General features: G+C 48.4%; 3 non-coding genes across 3 annotated transcripts; 1 reads left to right on the top strand and 2 right to left on the bottom strand.

Annotated features, from left to right (window-relative positions):
- Positions 1 to 712: 712 nt before the first annotated feature.
- trnap-cgg (transfer RNA proline (anticodon CGG)) lies at positions 713 to 784 on the bottom strand. The gene has a single exon. It is a non-coding gene; the product is annotated as a tRNA-Pro (tRNA).
- Positions 785 to 5,996: 5,212 nt separating this feature from the next.
- trnar-ccu (transfer RNA arginine (anticodon CCU)) lies at positions 5,997 to 6,069 on the top strand. The gene has a single exon. It is a non-coding gene; the product is annotated as a tRNA-Arg (tRNA).
- Positions 6,070 to 14,425: 8,356 nt separating this feature from the next.
- On the bottom strand, positions 14,426 to 14,498 carry trnak-uuu (transfer RNA lysine (anticodon UUU)). The gene has a single exon. It is a non-coding gene; the product is annotated as a tRNA-Lys (tRNA).
- Positions 14,499 to 21,121: the final 6,623 nt, after the last annotated feature.

The following is a 21,121-nucleotide window of genomic DNA, read 5'->3' as shown; positions in this document are numbered from 1 at the left end:
CAGGCCCAGCAACTGGTGCTATTGTCAGCAGCTGCATAACCCTTGCTCAGAGCCAGGAAAGCGCTGACGCCATGCGAGCCTTCCTCATGTAGATGGGGACAGTTTGCGTCCCCCGTGGATTTCGTCGGCTTGCGAAGGAACCCTGCAAATTTCACGAGGCGTTTGTTGTCGAAGAGGGAAAGCCGCATTTCTTCCCACGCCAGGTTGCAGGGCTCACACTGCAAAAGAGAACCTCCCCCAGGCACCTTTAATGAAATACAGTTTCCCAGACCGTGGCTTGAGCCCATGACCCTCAGCTTAAGACTCTTGCACACTACTGACTGAGCTAGGCAGGAACACCACTGCTACCAGCACTCCTGTGGAAGTGCAAGCAAGCTGAAGTGTTGCAAATTCAGGAGGAGCACAAGCAAAATGCAGCTCCAGAATCCATCTTGCTACCTTCTGACTTGCTGAAAAGCAGCATCAGAGCAAACCTTAAAGCTTCCTCCTGCATGGAGGGAACAGCTGGTTGACTCCTGAGGTGCCAGGAAGAAGGCACTGCTTCCACACACATACAGGAGGATCAGCCTGGCCTGCTCTACCAGGGATCTTTCCCCTCCTCAGCAGGAGCCTTCCCGCAAGCCCCTTGGCCCATGCTGAACCTTCCCGCAACACTCCTGCTGCCAGTACACTTTCAAGAGCTCAACTGACACAGCCAAGCAGGGAGCTGGGCGGGCTCGTCCGGGATTTGAACCCGGGACCTCTCACACCCGAAGCGAGAATCATACCCCTAGACCAACGAGCCCCTGACTCTCTCTCTGTCCCCCCTTCCTCAGCCTGCTGTCGGGAACTGCATCATCCATGGCATTTGTACCCGGCTTGAGATTCTTACCAAACGCCTTTGAGATTTTTAAATGAAGCGTACCGCTTTGCGCCAGTCGACAGAGCCACTCTACAATGGAGACGGCGCACTGACGCCCCTCGGCAGGGGTTTCTTCCTCTTCCCAGCAACGTCCAGTAGCGCTTGCGGCCTGCCGTCCGGTCGAGGGAAGACGGCGCGCATAGCGGAACGACTCGAATCTCCGACCTCCAGGCCACACAGGTTCTTCTTTCGTGCTCCCTCGACGTTCAGAGCCTTTGCTGGAGAAACACCAGCGTTGGTGGGGTGCACTACCTTCAGGCGCCCGGGAGACAAAGCGGCCTTCCCCGACACCTAAGCACAGGTGGTGCAAGTCAATCAATCAATCAATCAATCAATCGGTCAAAGGTTTAGTCACCAAATGCACAACAATAGAGCATGCAGCAGTGGTTGCTGCGATGAAATGTCTTTGAGTGCGTGTGGTAGGGTGATTTTTTAAAAAAAAAAAATAAAAGGAACAACATACCTCAAGATTACAAATAACGTTTTCAATTTGCAACGCAACAGAAATCTGGTAACACCAATAACTATGAAGTGAAACTACTTAACGAAAACCGGATGAGTTGCTCCCGTCCTGGGTGTGTCCCCTTCCCCCTCCGGCCTTACGCCCTGTGTTGCCGGGTAGGCTCCGGTTCCCTGTGACCCCATATGGGACGAGCGGATGAGTTGCTGCATTCGGATGCCGCTCGACTGTTCGGGCGTCTAACAGCCTGGAGATAGACGCTATCCCGCAGTCTGTTTGATTTTGATTTGATGTTTTGGCAATATTTAGCGGACGGCAGGAGAGAAAACGGTGCGTGACCAGGATGACTGGGCTCCTTGAGGATAGCCCAGGCCTTCTTCAGGCATCTGGCTGCGTAGATGTCCCGGATGTTTGGAAGCTCAGAGCCACCGATGAGCTGTGCCGACTTCACCGCCCTCTGCGGTTCCTCACAATGCTGGGCCGAGCAGCTCCCATACCAGGCAGTGATGCAGCCGGTCGGGATGCTCTCGGCTGTACGCCTGTAGAAATTAGCCCCGGATCCGGAATGGCATGCCAAACTTGTTCAGCCTACGGAGAGAGGACAGGCACTTCCGTGCTGTTTTGACCACGGTGTCGGTGGTGACGACATTCAGTCACAGCGCCTAGGATGAAGGGGGGACGAGCGGTGAAGGAACTGGTCTATTGACCGCTCCGACCTGGTGCCCCACATCAGTTCAATTCAATTTATGTTTATAGAGCGCTCTTCTCACAGAGGTTAACTGGCAGACTATTCCACAGTTTTGGGTTTGTTGGACGAATAGTCGCGAACCTCTCACTTACTCCTCGTGCCGTCTTTCCTGGCATGAGAAGCACCGTTTCTGCAACCCGGGCCTATGTGTTCCTGTTTCATGAAATTGATATTTTGGATGCCACAGAGACAATAAGAGACTACATTAACGTTTTGTATGGACACAGTTGTTGAGAAGAAAGCTGTAACTGTATTTCCTAAGAACAAAAGTTATATAACAAGGGAGGTCAAGGAGTCTTTAAACAGGAAGAGGTTGGTTTTCATCAATCAAGATAAAATGGAATTAAAATTAGTCCAAAAGGAATTAAATGCGTTGTTGAAGGGGACAAGGAAAAAACACAGAGCAAACTGTAGAACAAAATTTTAATTCAGGGGACTCCAAAAAACTTTGGGTTGCTATAAAAGTAGTAACCAATACGGAATCCCCCGAAAAAGGCTCATGACTAGCAATGACCAACAAAGAGCAGATGACTGAAATTACTATTTTCTTAGGTTCGAGTCACCTTCGGTGTGAATGGTAGATCAGGACTCTATCATGTGTAATTCAGATCAGAGATTAGAGGTAGCTCCACACGCAGTTAGTTTGCTATTTAGAGGCATACGAGCCAAGAAATCCACAGGTCCTGATGGAATTTCTGGTTTTTTGCTGAAAACTTGTGCCAGTGAACTTCCTCCAGCATTCTGCCCTATTTTCCAGAAATCATTTGACTCGCATACCAATCCATCTTTGTGGAAAAAACTAGAATTACGCCGGTTCCCAAGAAAAATTGCCCAGTTGAGAATTGTGATTTTAGACCTGTGACTTTTGACTTCAAATGTTATGAAATGTTTTGAAAGACTTGTTGTAACTGTTCTAAAGGATGAGATTAAATTATCCCTTGACCCGTTTCAGTTCATCTTTAAGGCTGGGCGGGGCACCGAGGACGCCATTAATTGTATCACTCATTTGGTGAATAGGCATTTAGAAGATACGCACGCATTTGCACGTTTACTTTTTATAGATTTTAGTTTGGCTTTTAACACACTTCAACCCCAGCTACTAATTAGGAAGCTGACAGAGTTAAAAGTGAATCCCTTTTGCATTAAGTGGTTTCATTCGTTTCTAACAAATTGAACACAACAAGTTACGGTCAACAATTCTTATTCTGAGGTGAAGACTACCAATATGGGGGCCCCGCAAGGTTGTGTTAGCGCACCCATTTTATTTACATTAGACACTAATGAGTGTTTAACTAGTCAGGATAACAGTACTTTTCTGATGTTGCCAGGTTTGTGGGTGGTGTGACGATAATTGCTTGATTTTAAATGAAATGAAGACTGTTGAAATGATCTTTGACCCCAGATCTGTGGGGGATCATAGACCTGTAATAATACATGGTAATATTACTGAACAGGTTTCTTCATATAAATACTTGGTTGTTTGTTTATATAGATAATTTGTTATGCTGGTCTTCTCACATAAACAGTCTGTGTTCGAAAACTTCAGCAGAGACTACATTTTTTGCGAAGGTTAAAAGTATTTGGGGTTAACCAGAAGATTTTGTTTCTGTTTTACCAGTCTGTTTTTGAGAGCTTGCTAAGATATGGTATTACAGCATGGCATGGAAACTTGACTGTCCAATCAAAATCGAAACTTGCACGACTAGTACATACTGCTCTAAAAAATTATAGGGTGGGAAGAGGAACGACGCATGCAGGAGTTGTACGAGGTATCTATTTTAAAAGAAGCGAAACAAAAAAATTGCTGCTAATGACACACATATTTTACATGAGAATTTCAACATGTTACCCTCAGGGAGACGATTTAGGATTTTGATGTGTAAATCAAATTGTTATGAAAATTCTTTTGTGCCATCTGAGGTTAAGTTTTTGAATAGAGAATTCTAAAACTGAGATTTAGATTGGGATTCAGTAGATTTTTCATATCTTTTGATTGTTGTTTTATTTATTCTTATTCTAATGTATGATATGATATGTATTGTTTTATGTGAGTCCAACGTTGCGCACTGGCCGTGTCATGGTTGTCCAAGACAAATTTCCCATAAATGGGACAATAAAGTATATTCTATTCTATTCTATTCTATTCTATTCTATTCTACCTGCAGCTGTGTCACGTATTCTGTCCGAATCGATCGGTGCACCGCAGGACGGGCCAGCCCTAACTTTTGCTCGGGCTCGGTCACCAGCAGGTCCCCTAGACCTAGGAGGGTTGCCCCCTTAGTCGGGTTCCTCGCGGCACACGGGTCGGTCCCGGCAGAAGGTCGTGATCCCGGACGAGCCCCCAAAACTGTGGTAGGAAAAATGAGAATTGTCATACAGATAGATCACTCGGTCACTTGAGCTGCAGAAAACCTTATTTATTCGTATGCGCAGAGTCACACCAGAGCAGCCAGGCAAGCAGATATTTATACACATTCTAGGGCAGATTTTTGTAAGCATAGGCAGAATACATGTTATTTTTTGAACATTCCAGGCGTGTCACTGTGCCCTTCAATCTCTCATCACACGCGTCCACTGTCACCAGTTTATCTCCTTTCTTATGTGAAACAGTTACACACATCCTCTGGGCTTTACGTGAGTCTGCGTAAGCCACATTTCTCTGATATCTCATGGGAACAGGCTGGCACAAAAGGGGACATACAGAGAGCAAACTATAGCCTGGAATGTGCCGCTTTCTTGCATAGGCTATTCAGCAGTTAAACATTCTTAAACGTTCTATTACAGAAGCATGTAGGCATAGCAAAGCTTTTAAAATCAAATTTTCATTCAGACTCCATGTCTCCTACCTCCTCTGGGACATGGGAGGAGTTCTCACGGAGGTGGGAGTTAAAATCATTCCGGACAGGGTCCTCTGACGCTTGTTCCCAGCACGCCCTCACTATGCGCTTGGGCCTACTGGATCTGTCTGTCAGTTTTCCCTGCCGTCTGATCCAGCTCACCACCAGACGGTGATGGGTTGACAGCTCAGCACCTCTCTTCACCCAAGTTTTCCAGAACATGTTTTCCTCAAGCCAGATGAAACGACTACAAAGTTGATCGTTGGCCTTTGGCCCAAGGAGCTCTGGTACCAAATACACTTATGAGCATGCTTGTATTCAAACGTGGTGTTTGCTTCACCACAGCGCTGTGTAGCAAAAAGCAGAAGGCTGTGTTGTCTTGGCTCCACGGGAGCTGCAACCCACAGAGCGCTCATCACAGGAGCTTTCACCTGCTCCGCCACCAGCCTGGATTCTTTCACCTCTCCCCAAGAAGCACCGTGCCGACGCTCCCTGCAACCCTGTATGAGGCAAGCGGTTAAGACTATTTGTGTGTGTGTGTGTGTGTGTGTGTGTGTGTGTGCGCATGCGCGCACTTAGCATGCGTCTCTAGATGTACGTAAGGAGTGTGCTTTGGATGCTCGGGGAGACTCCCTTAAGTCCAGCACAGGGGACGAGGGACTCTCTCTCCAGCTGGGGAGAGACAAAGTAAGATACTCTCTCCTATCTTGGGTCCGTTGTTTGAGTCATGTCGAATTTCTTCCGCAAGACACATCCGCGTTTCTGTATTGCCATGACGATGCAAAGTCGCTCGCGGTTCAATTAACACTCTGTTATCCATTTCTAGTTCATATGCCCGCATGATATAATTCCTTTCTTCTGAAGTACACATCCGTTTGCCACAGTGTCATAAGGCAGGCGACACCTTGTTGTTGGAACAACACTTGGGAGTTTTTAGTGTATTCTGGCTTCACAGTTAAACTGAAAGGCATTACTGAAAAATGTAAGAACCAAGCATCACTGTGGTGTTCCTCTTCATTTACACTTCCTTTAGGTATTCTGCTGAGTTTAGCCCCAGTGGCCTAATGGATAAGGCACTGATCTCCTAAGCCAGGGGTTGTGGGTTCAAGTCCCATCTGGGGTGGGGTGAAAAGGATGTGTTGGTAGTGGTCTCCTCAGTGTCTGGTGGGGGGGAGAGGAGGGGAAAAAAAAAAAAAAAAAAAAAAAACCAGCAAGCCAAAAAGGTTATGGAGTGGATGTGTTGATATTGATGTGGTTGGTATGAGGATCATCACCTTTCAGTTTGAATCTATGCTTCTCTCATGGAAAAAGGTTGTGTTGCCCCCTCTCATTCAGGTGAGGGCAGAAAATTTGCTCCAGGTGGAGGAGTTTAAGCATCTTGGGGTCTTATTCACAAGTGAGGTGGCAGCGGCCGCAGTAATGCGGTTGCTGTACCGGACTGTGGTGGTGAAGGCAGGAGCTGAGCCGTAAGGCAAAGCTCTCTATTTGCCGGTCTTCTACGTCCCTCCAAACAGTTTGTCCCTGCTTTAGAAGTCTGCCGGGACGCATCCTAAAGGTTAAAATTTCTTTGTGTTTTGTTTTCCCTATCAACGTTTCTCCATTGCGTTAAACGGACAGCATATATTTTCTGAACGTCATAACTCTTACATCACTTTAGAACATATTAAGCACTTGAAAATATTGACTACTTGAACATATTTTCACACCACACTTGAACGAACAATTTCTCACACCACATTTCCGCCTTTGAGCATGAAACATTCACACGACATGGTTGCATATGGTCCTCCTCGTTGTCATCTTGTAACAGGAGATTATTCCGGTACCACACTGCTATGGTGTTTACGGGTGAGTCGATGCCTTCAACCTTAAATACCCAAATCTTTCCATTCTGAGTTTCCTGTCTTCCCCAGTGATATATGTGGAACTGAATCCCATTCGTACCACCTACTTTGGGCCGGGATCAGAACGAAAGAGGCTGCAGCGGGACACTTTGTCAGGAACAAATCCGACATAATGATTCTCTCTTCCTCAAGTTTGTTTGCCGGAAACTCATGCGACTCTTGCCGATACTCTACGGTTTCTTTGGCAAAGAAGCGTGCTGTGCAGTGCAACCGTGTGGGCTGTGTCAAGTTGGGAGGCACCCTTACCTCACCGCAGCAGTGCTTTGAGCGGTTGGTCAAATCTCACATCCCCTCTTCGCCACCTGACACCCTAGGCCCACTGCACTTGCATATTGCCAGAACAGGTCTACGGAGGGTGCTATTGCCACTGCCCTCCATACTGCCTTCTCACACATGGACAGGAAAGGGGCATATGTGAGAATGTTGCTTCTTGATTACAGCTCAGCGTTCAGTACCATGTCAGCACGACAACCTCTTCTCTGAACGTTAGTAAAACCAAGGAGATGACTGTGGGAGGAGACCGCACACTTGTTCTAATCAGTGGGACGGCAGTGGAGAGGGTGGGCTGTGTTTAGTAGGTGGGGCTCAACATCAGCGAGGACTTATCCCGGGCCCAACACCATCGAAACCGTGGTCAAAACAGCACAAAAGCTCCTTTCCACCAGCGCATCGAGCAGCTTTTTAGCATAAGTGAACACCATCCTTCGGAGTGACGCCACCTGCTCTCAGAAGAACATGGTGCTGCGTATCTATAAAGTCATCCCCATGACAACACGGTGCGCTCTCGTTTTCGCATTTTTCTCTGTGCGTGTGCACGTGTGTGGTTATTGCTTTAATACAACTGTCCTAATTGTTTTTTTTCTTATACATTTTGCAATTTTGTTTTATTGTCTAGGCATCTTGAATAATGGCCTTTGTTTTTTGGATCCAGTCAATGAAATTTATGTAGCAAATTAAATAGGTCACTTACAGATTAATACTGATTAGTGTTAACAATGCTGGATATCACACTGTAATCATTTAGGTTACTTTCCATAATAAATCAAATTAAGAAATTTACCAGTTTACTGTGGGGTGTTGATGATTTCAACAAATTAGCCTCAACTCTAAGGTCAGCTCTCAATGGTCAGTAAGGCACAGTGTTTAATTAATTATGGTGTCCATGGGTTTGTGTCTGGGAAACGTTGTGCGGCATCTGTGCGATACATATCCGATACATTGTGGTTCTGCCCTCAGCGTTGGTCTCATTGAGTGGATGGAAAATACCTGCACCTTGAAGGATTTCCTTTGCAGTAGGATGTCTGAGGAAGAGCACAACGATGCAGAGAGGTACTGCCTTAGCCTGCGCTTAACGTTTACCTTCACGGGTCTTTGAAGATCCTTGGTGTAAAGTCTGTAGCTCATGGGTGTCATCTCAGGACTTTCAATGGCATCATCACGTCAGCTTAATTTCCTGTGTGTGGATTCTACCTCAAGTGTTTTGAGCCACATTTACATTTACATTTATTCATTTGGCAGACACTTTTGACCAAAGCGACGTACATCTCAGCAAAAGTACAATTTATGCATTACATTAAGAGACATATGACCCACGTAAACCTAGTTTGTTACCTACCACTTGCTGCACCGAGGTTCATCATTCAAGGAGGTGCATAAAACACAAGATAGACAAATCCCGATATCCTCCTAGCAATTTTGTTTTTAAAAATTTTTATTTATTTATTTATTTATTTTATTTATTTATTTTTTTTTAATATTAGAAGATACACAAGCAAGCAAATAAGATGCCAGAGTAGTGGCTGAGTGAAGGCTTTATCTGGTGACGTTCATGAAGTTATGGTGCATGAACATTTAAACCATACATGAGCTGGAGAGATCTTGGGCGAAATGGGTCCGGAAGAGATGAGTTTTCAGACCCTTTTTAAAAGTAGGCAGTTCTGAGTGAGAGGGGAAGGTCATTCCACCACAACGGAGCCGGAACCGAGAACCTCTGTGCATTTGAAACGTGTTGATGAGTTGCCGTGGTAAAAGTGTTTGTAAACACTAAAAAAAAGTGGTTAATGTCATCTTGATTGCCTTAACTGTTTGCCTTTTAAAGCCCACGGAGACACTTGGTAGCGTCGCGGTGAGTGCTGCTGCCTCTTGACCTGATGTTGGTAGGTTTGAATCTCAGCTACTGTTACAGTTCCCTTGAGCAAAGTACCTACCCTCGATTACTCTGATGAAATTCTTCAGCTGTGTAAATGGCTGAAGAGGTATCTTAACATGGTAAGTTCCTTTGGAGGAAAGTCCCAGCTGCATTAATCAATGTGACTAGTTAGAAGCAAATAGGTTATGAAAAATTTTATTGAAGCACTATTGTAGGAAACCTCCATCCATCCATCCATCCATCCATCCATCCATCCATCCATCCATCTTCCTCCGCTTATCCGGGACCGGGTCGCAGGGGCAGTAGTCCAAGCAGAGCCCCCCAGATTTCCCTCTCCCCGCACACTTCCTCCAGCTCCTCTGGGGGAACCCCAAGGCGTTCCCAGGCCAGCTGGGAGACGTAGTCTCTCCAACGTGTCCTGGGTCTGCTGCCCCGAGGCCTCCTCCCAGTGGGACATGCCCGGAACACCCCCCCCAGGGAGGCGTCCAGGAGGCATCCGGAACAGGTGCCCAAGCCACCTCAACTGGCTTATCTTGATGCGGAGGAGCAGCGGCTCTACTCCGAGCTCCTCCCAGGTGACTGAGCTCCTCACCCTATCCCTAAGGGTGCGCCCAGCCACTCCGCGGAGGAAACTCATTTCTGCCACTTGTATGCGCGATCTCATTCTTTCGGTCATCATCCAAAGTTCATGACCATAGGTGAGGGTAGGAACGTAGATCGACCGGTAAATTGAGAGCTTCGCCTTACGACTCAGCTCCTTCTTCACCACAACAGACCGGTACAATGACCGCATTACTGCGGACGCCTTTGAAACCTCGCTGGACAAAGTGGCTGGGAAGACTGTAGGGTTGCTGCGCTATGTGGAACCTTATAAGCAAATACTGTTGAATTAGTATTGTTTTTTATATATATATATATATATATGTATAATATATATAGAGAGTATACGTATGACGGACTGGCGTCCCGTCCTGGGTGTGTCCCCTCCCCCTTCGGCCTTACGCCTTGTGTTGCCGGGTAGGCTCCGGTTCCCCGTGACCCCGTAAGGGGCAAGCGGTTCTGAAAATGTGTGTGTGTGTGTGTGTGTGTGTGTGTGTGTATACGTATGGCTACAGCAAAGCCCTTCTGTCATCTGCCTCACCTTAGAACTATTTTTCTGTTAATTTTTCTGTTTGTGAGCCTGAACTTAAACGTGACATATAACCTCCAATTTTTAGCACTCTTGATAAAGATGAACAAAAAAAGACTGAAATAATATTTTTAAAAAGTCTCATTCAGAATTTTAAATGACTTCATTAAACTTGTGCCAGTATTGTAGAATGTATTAGTATAGCTGTGTATCCTTGGCAGGATCTTTGGCGTTTCTCTTCATTTTACTATGGTTTTGATTCTCATTGAATGATCTTATATCTCAAAGGAAAGCCAAACGAGATGAGACTGTAGCCAATTTCAGGAAAACAGAGAATCTTGTACCAGAGGATCTTCTAAGGTGAGCATTCAACATTATCCCAGTAACAACAGAAACTAAGCTGCAGAAATACAGTGTGGGTACGTACTTTTTTTTCTCTTTTGAAGAGCTTCACATCAGTTAAGTACATTCACTGGAGCAGCACAGATAATGATTGGTTTAGGGGATGAGGGTAAGAATTTTAAGTCATTCTAAATACAAAGGATGATGAGGTGATGTCGATCAGAAGAAATGCAGAACCGTTGGTTTTACGTATGATTCAGTTGATGGTTCCCACTGTCACTGTACTTCACATTCCTTACTGGCCAAACAGAACCACTCACAGAAACATTTTTTCTTTTTTCTGGTCTTCCACCAGTTTGCCAAACCCAACTCTGTTTACCAACCCAAGGCAGACTGTCACAGCTCTAGACACAAGAGAAGTCGGGCTTTACCGGAATGATCCGCAAGCCTCTGACCATTGATTTAAGTGTCTCCATTGTTCAGGAGAGCTTTCGTCAAGATGAGCACATCACCAGAGGCCTTCCTTTTCTTGAGGTCCCACTTCACGGCGTCACATGCCCTCGTGTGTTAGTCACTGGCTCTTAGGCATCGGAGACCGCCATTTGTCCAACTTCTTGATCAACATGGAGACAGGAGGAATGATCGGAATTGACTTTGGTCATGCCTTCGGAACCGCCATGCAGGTAGGTGTCTTTCATTGCTCCATTGCCAGTCTCTGGAGTCTTTTTTTCTGACCCCAGCCATTGTGTTATGGATTTCGGTCAACATACCACTGGAGTGGTCATGTTGTTCTCCTTTAAGATTTAGGAATTAGACCCTTCTGTCCAAGTGCCTTTGCCATACAAGGCTGCAAATCTACATTTTTCTTGTTCTCTCTGATTAGCAGAAGGCTGTGAATCTTGCAGTGCAACATCTGGAAGAACAGATAAACTCGTTTCTTCTGCGTGCAGAATGTTGCGTAAGGGTTTCTTAAAGAAGTGGGCCGTCCGCATTGTTGACACAGAAGTCTCACAGAGGGACCTGGTTCACGAGCCAGCATTATTAGCACTCAATCATAGAACCACGTTGAAGTTTTGGAAGATTAACTTGACAGTTACTGTCTTTAATTGCTACAGAGTTTAGAAAGGGCTTCTGATTGTTCTTTCCCAACTTGAAGGCCAAGTTCTGGGACAGAACAAATGAACCCCTCCAGTTGAGGTGTACACCATCACGCGTGAAAAACCTGGGCCATTCCCAGAAACCATCCTAGTTATTGACAAATTATATACGATCGGAGCGGCACCACGTCTCTAACCACCTGTTAAAAGACACCAATCTACTGTACACCATGTCCCCCATGAAGAGTCTAGGTAAAGGACCAGACACTATTAGATTACGACATTTGCTTCTGGCCTTGTTACACATAGAAATAAATTGGCTCTTTAACACCTCAGACTGCTGATGACGAATATCATTACCACCAACATGCACCGTCATAGTCGACACGGCATTATCGGCCAGAGAACTGACACGAGCCTTCACGTCGGACACACGTGTGCGTGAGAAACACTTTACCTTTACATTTACATTGCGATTCCCAGGCCCCCGGACCTTAACATTTCGGACAGCCGAATATCCCAAAATGAGCACATTATTATTATTATTATTATTATTACTATTATTATTAGGTGAACTGCTTAGAGCCGAAAATCTATTTTGGGTTTGGACGGGAGAACCCAAACCAGGAACCCGTAGCTTCGGCTTCGCTTTATTCGACTTCTTACTCTGAACCGTGACCCAGTCGCCGTGAGAGCGCTCCGGGGTACCCGGCTTCTCATTAGCTGTACTGGGGCCTGTAAGGGTCGACGCCGAGTTCGACACTACGGAGGCATCGGGACACACCGAGTCCAACCAACTCTCCGTTTCTCGTGTAGAAATCAAATTCTTAATGCGCTCTTCAAAATCGCGGACTTTCCGCACCAAGTCATTATTTGTTACGCATTCCAAGCAAATGAACTGTTTCTAAAATGTCAGCAGGTGCAACCAAACAAAACATGTTACATAACACACAGGTGTGCCGTCAGACGATACATTCAGAATAGAACTTGCGTTGAACAGGGATTCCATTCTTTCCAAAGACGCCATCTCAGCAACTGGTGTGTGACTCCATGCTCTGCCTGGCTCTGGACACTCTGCTCTGTGTTCGTTGACCACAAAGAAACAACACAGCGGTTCCCAGTTACCTGCGGTTAACTGTGGTCCAAAAAAAGCTAAGTGGAAAATTCCAGAAATAGACAGTTAATAAGTTGTCTGTTCTCGGAAGCTAAGCAGGGTCAGGCCTGGTTAGTACTTGGATGGGAGACTGCCTGGGAATACCAGGTGTTGTAAGTTTTTTTTTTTTTTCCCCTATTAAAAAAAAAAAAAGAAACATTTCACAGTTTCAGAACCCCTTGTCCCATATGGGGTTGCAGGGAACCAGAGCCTACCCGATAACACAGGGCGCAAAGCCAGAGGGGAAGGGGATGCACCCAGGACTAGACGCCAGTCCATCGCCAGGCACCCCAAGCAGGACTCGAACCCCAAACCCACCGGAAAGCAGGACTGTGGAGCAACCCACTGCGCCACCAAACCCCCCTGCCTAATACATAATTTTATTATTGATTTACTTATTTATTTATTTTTATTTTATTTTCCCCTCTGTTTTGTTGTGCACGCGAGGAACCGCTCTCTGTCACCCCTCACTTTTTCAGGCTCCATTGAGGGCTCCCACCTGGAAGCGATTATTGTCTAGAAACAGTCACTCTTCAATGTTTCATTTCTGTAGCAGGATTGCACTGGATTTTCACGCTCTTTGTGTGAGCGTTTCCCGGGCAGCAGCTACAAGTAGAACAGTTCCTCACGTGCGAAACCAAAAAGAGGGGAAAATAAAATAAAAATAAATAAATAAGTAAGTAAGTAAATCAATACAAACACACACATACACTTTTCCTGAACCGCTTGTCCCATACGGGGTCGCGGGGGAACCAGAGCCTAACCCAGCAACACAGGGTGTAAGGCTGGAGGACAAGGGGACACACCCAGGACGGGACGCCGGTCCGTCGCAAAGCACCCCAAGTGGGACTTGAACCCCAGACCCACCGCAGAGCAGGTCCCAGCCTAACCCACTGCGCCACCACATAGTAAATCAATAGTAAAATTATATTTAAAAAAAAAAAAAAAAAGAAGTTGACAACACCTGGTATTCCCAGGCGGTCTCCCATCCAAGCACGTAACAGGCCCCACTTTGCTTAGCTTTCAAGACGTGACATATTCAGGGCGGTAGGGCTGCAAACGAGAAGATGCGCTGCTTATGCCCTACTTGTAGCTGCTACCCGTGAAAGGCTCACGCAAAGAACGCTCGAGCATGCGGCGCCTGCTTGGGCTTTGGCCGCACAAAGCGGAGCGCACTTTTGCCTCTCTCTTGTGAAATGCTCACGAGAGTCCAACGAAAAGCAGTCATGACTTTCAGTATACGCGATCGATGTCACATATTAAAATCACGCACCAAACGGGACAAAAAGAGACTCAAGAGAAGAATAAACAGTTCTGAATAAACACCTGGAGTCACAAAAGTGTTAAACACGGGGGAGAATTAAAATCCAGTGCAATCCTGCTACAGAAATGAAACATTGAAGAGTGACTGTTCCCAGAGAATAATCGCGCTTCCAAGGTGGGAGCCCTCACTGGAGCCTGAAAAAGTGAGGGGTAAGAGAGAGCGGTTCCTCGGGTGCGAAACAAAACAGAGGGGAAAATAAAATAAATAAGTTAATCAACAATAAAATTCTAATTTAAAAAAATAACAGAACTCCTCACTGCTGTTGAGTTAGGGAGTGTATGGCTTCTCCTTACACATCAGAACTTACATTATTACTCAAAGGTGACACTACTGCATACATACTTGGGACCTTACAGAGCCTCAGATGAACACTGAACATTACACCTGGACAGGGACTTGAACCCTGGACCCTCAGATTAAAAGTCTGATGCTCTACCAACTGAGCTACCCAGGCCCTTAGTGTAAGTGGGCGCTTGGCGTGGTGGAAGGGCTCGTGTGATCTAGGGAACTCCAGACCTACATCGTCAGGAACACTATGCTCCTCGTAGGGTTTCCCAAGGCGAACAGGTCTGGAGTGAAGATCCAGACTAACACGATCCAAAAACCTCCATGGAAAAGGTAAACACGAGATCGTTTACCCTGCCCGGAATAGCGTCACCGGGACCTACCCCTGGAGCCAGGCCTGGGGGTAGTGTTCCTAGGCGAGCACCTGGTGGCCGGGCAGCCCACGTACCCCGGCCGGGCTCAGCCCGAAAAGGCATCGGTGGGGGGACCACCTGAAAGGTCCGGCATGGGGGTCCGGTGCAATGTATACCTGGCAGCGGGAGGCGGCGGGAGGGAGCAGGAGGGAGCGGGGTGGCGCATGGCGTCGTAGCCCCTCGTGACGGAAACTGGCTCTTGGTACGTGGAATGTCACCTCGCTTGGGGGGAAGGAGCCGGAACTGGTGCGGGAGGTTGAGAAATACCAACTGGATATACTTGGGCTCACCTCCACTCACAGTGTTGGCTCTGGAACAAAACTCCTCGATAAGGGGTGGTCCCTCTCCTACTCAGGAGTTGCACGAGGCGATAGGTACCGGGCGGGCGTGGGGATACTCACAAGCCCCCGGCTGGCTGCCATACAGTTGGAGTTTGCCCTGGTGGGCGAGAGGGTCGCCTCAGTGCGACTTAGGGTCGCAGAGAGGAAGACTTTGACTGTTGTGTGTGCACTTATGCACCAAACAGCAGCTCAGAGTATTCGGCCTTCTTGGAGAAGGTGGGTGGGGTTCTGGACAGGACCCCACCTACACACTCCATAGTCCTGCCGGGGGACTTCAATGCTCACGTTGGCAATGACTGGAAAATCTGGCGGGGGAGGGTGATTGGGAAGAACGGCTTGCCCAATCTGAACCCGAATGGTGAAATGTTATTGGACTTCTGTGCTAGTCGTGGCTTGTCCATAACAAACACCATGTTCGAACGCAAGGATGCTCATAAGTGTACTTGGTACCAGAGCACCTTCCGGCCCTCACGCAGAATGCCCTCCTCCTGACCTCGGCCGCGCCTTGATGTGCTGCCCATGAAGACCACAAGCGGGTGAGGGGGGCAAGGCGCAAGCTCGGCGGAGTCCAACAGCCATGCTGAACGGGCTTGACTTGATGCCGAGTGTGCGGACGCGGCTCTCGCTCGGTGTGTTGCGAAGGCCGATTGACCCGCAGCAGTGGCCCCGGCACCCCGTACTCCCGAACTGCCTCGCGCGGAATTTCTCGGCGAACGCGGCCGTAGGCCTCCTCCAAGTCCACGCAACACGTGGAGACTGGATTAGCGAACTCCCGTGCCCCCTCAGTTATCGGCGAGAGGGTAAAAAGCTGCTCCGCTGCTCCACGGCCCGGACGGAGCCCGCATTGCTCCTCTTCAACGTGAGGTTCAGCAGTCGGCCGGAGCCTCCTTTCCAGCACACTGGCATAGACTTTCCCCGGGAGGCCGAGAAGTGCGATACCCCGATAGCCGGAACATGCTCTCCCGTGCCCTTTCTGAGAGACGGCGACCGCCAGCCCAGTTTGCCAATCCAAAGGCACCGTCCCCGAGGTCCGTGCAACATTGCACGGGCGTGTCAGCCATGACAGGCCCCACAACATCCAGGGCCCTAAGCAGTTCCGGGAAAATCTCGTCCGCCCCACCCCGCTGCTTTGCCACTGTGGAGCTTTCCAACTACCTCAGCGACTTCCACCAGGGAACTGGACTCTGATATGGCGATAAGGATAGGAATGGGAATAGGAATAAGGATGGGGGGCTTAGGGTCAGAGAGAGGGTTGAGGAAAGGGATAGGGATAGGTGTAGGGTTAGGTTTATAGTTAGGGTGAGGGCTAGGGATAGGCATAAGGATAGGGACAGGTTTCGGGTTTGAGGTTGGGTTGAAAACAGTGACAGGGACAGGGATAGCCGCAAAGTGACCGTTTGTTCTAGGAAAGTGATTCGGATAGGATAGGGTTAGGGTTATGGATAAGGATATGGATCGGGCGGTCCGCGAGGGTGGCCAGGGCTTCCACCAGGGCCCGGCGCTCTGCGAGCCGGACCGCTACGATCGCGTCCAGCGACTCCTGCTGCTGCAGCTTGCATCCATTGGAGAATGCGCTCCAGCTGGTCTCTGTCCGTCTCGCCGGCTCCCGGGTTTCGGCACGACCGCAACAGACGAGGCAGGTGACCACGGACGCGGTGCCCGTCTGTGAAGGGGTTTTGTTCAGTCACGGATCAGGGAGAAGGAAGGGGATGGAAAAGGGGAGGTAGGAGGAAACTGGCAGGATGGGCTCCGTGCGGGTCAGGGGGGCTAGGGCCCTTGGGTCGGTCCGGGCGGCGTCGTCTCCGGGCTCGGGTTGAGGTTCGGGTTCGAATTCGCGCTCGTGCTCGTCTGCGTGGATCCGCTCTCCTCTTCCGTCTCTCTCCCTCACTGCTGGGCACAGGGGAAGAAATAGGGAGTGCAATCAACCCCAGCTGCGACTGCCTCGTCCCCATCTCCGCCCCCTTCCCCGGCCGCCTCGGCGTGCTACATACGCATTTGTATGAAGGTGGTCAAAACAAACACAGGCAAGCGGAATTACATTTCGAGGTGGAATGCCTGAGTGAACGTGTAAGAAGTCTTTAGTCTAGATTTGAAGGCAGAAACAGACGGGGCATTTCTGACGGTAACTGGCAAAGTATTCCACGGTTCAGGCGCTCAGTAGCGAAAGGCACGACCTCCTACTGAGGTCTTATTGATCACAGGCACTTTAAGGTAACCTGCATCCAGTGAACAAAGGTATCATCCTGGGATATGAGAATCAATAATCTCACAAAGGTATGCAGGAGCAATGCCATGTATTGCCATACAGGTCAAAAGTAGGATTTTATAATTAAGTCTAAATGCGACCGGGGCCAACGTAACGATTTAAGTAGCGGTGTCATACGGTCGTACTGCCTAGTTCTAGCGACAGCTCTTGCAGCAGCATTTTGTACCGACTGTAGCCTGGATACAGTATCGTATGGACAGCTCGATAATAAAGCATTACAGTAGTCCAGCCTGCTTGAAACAGAAGCACGAACCAGTTTCTCAGCATCCCAGCTGCATAGGAATCGCCGTAACTTAGCTATGTTTCTTAACTGAAGGAAGCACGACTTAGTCAAAGCACTTACATGAGATTCAAATGACAGCTTCCCAAATCCTCGACACAATCCGTACGTTTTAAGCTAATAGCATTTGTCGTAAAAGACTGGCGTGATTATGTCGAGAGTTTTGCCATTGCCTCCCACCGCAAGTACCTCTGTTTTACTGGCATTTAGAGATGTAGATTTTTTTTATTTTTTTTTTTTTTTAACACATCCGTAATTTTATACTGGTAAAACAATTAGCTGAAGACACCACACGTGATGGATCATCAGGTTCAAACGATACATATAGCTGTGTGCCAGCGACATACGAACGGAAATTCACATTGTGCTTGCGAATAATGTCACCCAGTGGTAACATATAGAGTGAGAACAGTAATGGCCCCAACACAGAGCCCTGCGGCACGCCATACTTGAACCATAGTTGAGATGAAGGGGGTGCAGTCAACAGATTTTAGTACAAAATTGCTCACGGTTGGCTAAATACGAGTCAAACCGCTTCAGAAGGGTGCCCTCTTAGGCCAACCGGGTTTTCAAGTCTACTCAGTAGGATGCCATGGTCTGCGGCACTGGAGTCCGGCACTTACTTTCTTACTTATGCCTACTACCCCTCTTGGGGCATAGGCCGTCAACAAGGGCTCTCCAGGCATCTCTGTCCTGGGCCAGTTTTTCCAGTTTTCCCCAGGTGTGGCCCATCCTCTTGGCTTCTGCATCCAGGTGGCGTCGCCATGTGTTTTTTGGACGGCCTCGAAAGGTTGCTATGATGATGCGTGGTCCATGGGCCTCCCATCCGGTGAGAGCTCTCTGGGCTGTCTTATTTAACATCAGAGCCACACCTTGGGTGCGGGGGGCGTTGTCTTCCTCGTGTCCTGAAAGCAGCAGCATTTCTCCCGATGATAGCCTCTTCTGGCCTGAGCCAGTCCACCGTGACTCGCTGATTCCCAAGATGGCAAGTCTGTAGGCCCTCATTTCTGCGGCCACCTGTGCCGCCTTTCCAGCTTCGTACATGGTCCTCACATTCTAGTGGGGACTGGGTCTAAAGGACAGGTAGTACCTTTCACAGAGCGAACTATTCTCTAATTTCTTATTGAAAAACAACATAAATTCATCATTAGTAATGGTTGCAGAATTGCACTGTTTATTATCTTTGCGTTTATCAGTTGAGTAAGCGATGGCATTAAACAGGAAGTGAGAGTTCTTCCGATTTTCATCAATTAACTTTGCGTAGTATTCGGATCTGGCGTGAAAAAATGCCTTTTTTTTTTTTTTTACTTATTCATTTATTTTTTTAAGACAAACGGACCAGGCTACGTAACAAACGTTTAGCTTAGTTGAGCGCCATCTACGCTGTAATTTACGACATTCTAACTTTACTGCATGAGTTGCGCGGTGAGTTTCTTACAGTTCGAATAAGTTTAGCTTTTGGTGGGGCTGCAGAGCCTTGGGCAAATATCTTTGCTCGTTCCAGAATATGAGCTTCTAATGTAATCAACAATTTTTGCAGTAGTGTTTTCGTCAGCATGCCGCACGATTTTGGTCTTACTGTGGTCGGACGGCACCGGCACGCATAGATCAAAGCTTAATAGGAAATGATCAGAAATAGTCTCGTTTCAAGGAATAACATTAACACGATGAACATGTGTGCCGTAGGTTATGACGGGATCGAGCGTATGGTTACGGGAACGAGTAGTACCGTTAACAACTTGAGTAAAGTCGACGGAGTTTAAGAGAGACTTAAAACTGTTAGCGAGAGTATCCGATGACGCGCCTATATGAACATTGAAATCACCCATCAAGATAATTTTGTCATGAGTAATGACTAAATCGGTGATAAAGTTACTGAATTCCTCGAGAAAGGAGGAGTACGGTCTAGGTGGACGGCAGAAAAAGGAACAAAGGTATGTTGGGTGTTGACTTAAAATCTAGCTCTAGAACGTCAAACGAGGTGAAATTATCATGATTTCTCAGTGTTATCAGAATCAGAATCAGAACGAGCTTTATTGCCAAGTATGTTCACACATGCAAGGAATTTGTCTTGGTGACAGAAACTTCCACGGCACAGACAGAATGACAGTGAGAAGACACAGATGAGAAGATCGAATATGTGAATAAAAATGGGACTGCGAGGCGGGGCCGAGATGGTAGTGCCCAGGAACCTGAATGACTACACTGTTGCCACAGTGCTGTTTATGATGGTGAGTGGGGATAATGCTGAGGTGTTTCTCCTAAAGTCCACAATCATCTCCACCGTTTTGAGCGTGTTCAGCTCCTGGTTGTTATGACCGCGTGCCACATTGGTGTCAGGGGTGGGATAGGGCAGGACGATGAGAGGCTGGATAAGGGAGCAGCTGAACACCAAGCACGGGGAAAGGGAAAACAGCGCAACGCTGAGAGCCACGGGACGGAAGAGCGGCGTCCGGCGAATGAAGCGCCTGCGATGGTGGAGGTCGATGCGGAGGAGCTGTGGCGGAGCACGGGTGTCCAGGGGGACGCCGGGGAAGCGCACGCTGTGGCGAGGATGGTGGGGAAGAGCTGCGAGGTGCCGCTGAAGAAGGGTGAGCAGGTCGAGTGGGGTTTCCCTGTGCCCACGGTAGGAGCGGCAGGAAAAGGCAGCGAACCGCCGTCGAACGCGGAAGCTGAGGAAAGTCGCCCCGTGGAGAGTGTCGCTTTCCCGAGCAGGACGGACGCCGTGCTGGACGACGCGGAGCAGTGTGTCTCGTCTGTGGACAGGCAGGGCTCTGTGTCGGAGGTGAGCGAAACCACCGACACTAATTCTGCCGCGGAGCAAGATTCCGCCGGGCTGTAGTGGTGAACGGGGAAGCTGAGCGGTAAGGCAAAGCTCTCTATTTGCCGGTCAGCTGGCTGACGTCCCTACCCTCACCTATGCTCATGAACTCTGGGTAATGGGCGAAAAGAATAAGATCACGGGTACAAGCGGCTGAAACGAGTTTTCTCCGCAGGGTGGTGGGACTCACTCCCCGTGACGGGCCGAGGAGCTCGGCCATCCGGGAGGAACTCGGAGTAGAAGCCGCTACTCGTCCACGTTGAGAGGAGCCAGCTGATGTGGTTCGGGAGTCCGCTAAGGGTGTCCCCTGGGTGTCTCCCCTTTGGGGCTATACCAGGCACGGCCGACTGGGACGAGAGCCCGGGGTCGGCCCAGGACCCGTCGGAGAGATTGCGTCTCACCGCTGTCCTGGGAGCGGCCGGGGATCCCCTGGCTTGAGCTGAAGGAACTTGCAAGGGACAGGCATGTCTACTCTCCCCTGCTCTCCTTATTGCCACCGCGACCCTAGAAAAACAAGCACACAAGGAAACGGGCAGATGCATCACACCACCGCAGGCTTAACAGCGGCGTAGCAAAACACGGGGGGGGACTCACGAGCTCAAACCCCAGTCTCCCACATGACAAGCGGGGACACTCGCCACTAAGTTAACGAGGAGGCGGCTGCAGGTGGC

Source organism: Scleropages formosus, chromosome 5 (assembly GCF_900964775.1).
Source record: "Scleropages formosus chromosome 5, fSclFor1.1, whole genome shotgun sequence".
NCBI classification, from domain to species: domain Eukaryota; kingdom Metazoa; phylum Chordata; class Actinopteri; order Osteoglossiformes; family Osteoglossidae; genus Scleropages; species Scleropages formosus.
This window is presented reverse-complemented; position numbering and strand designations above follow the sequence as displayed.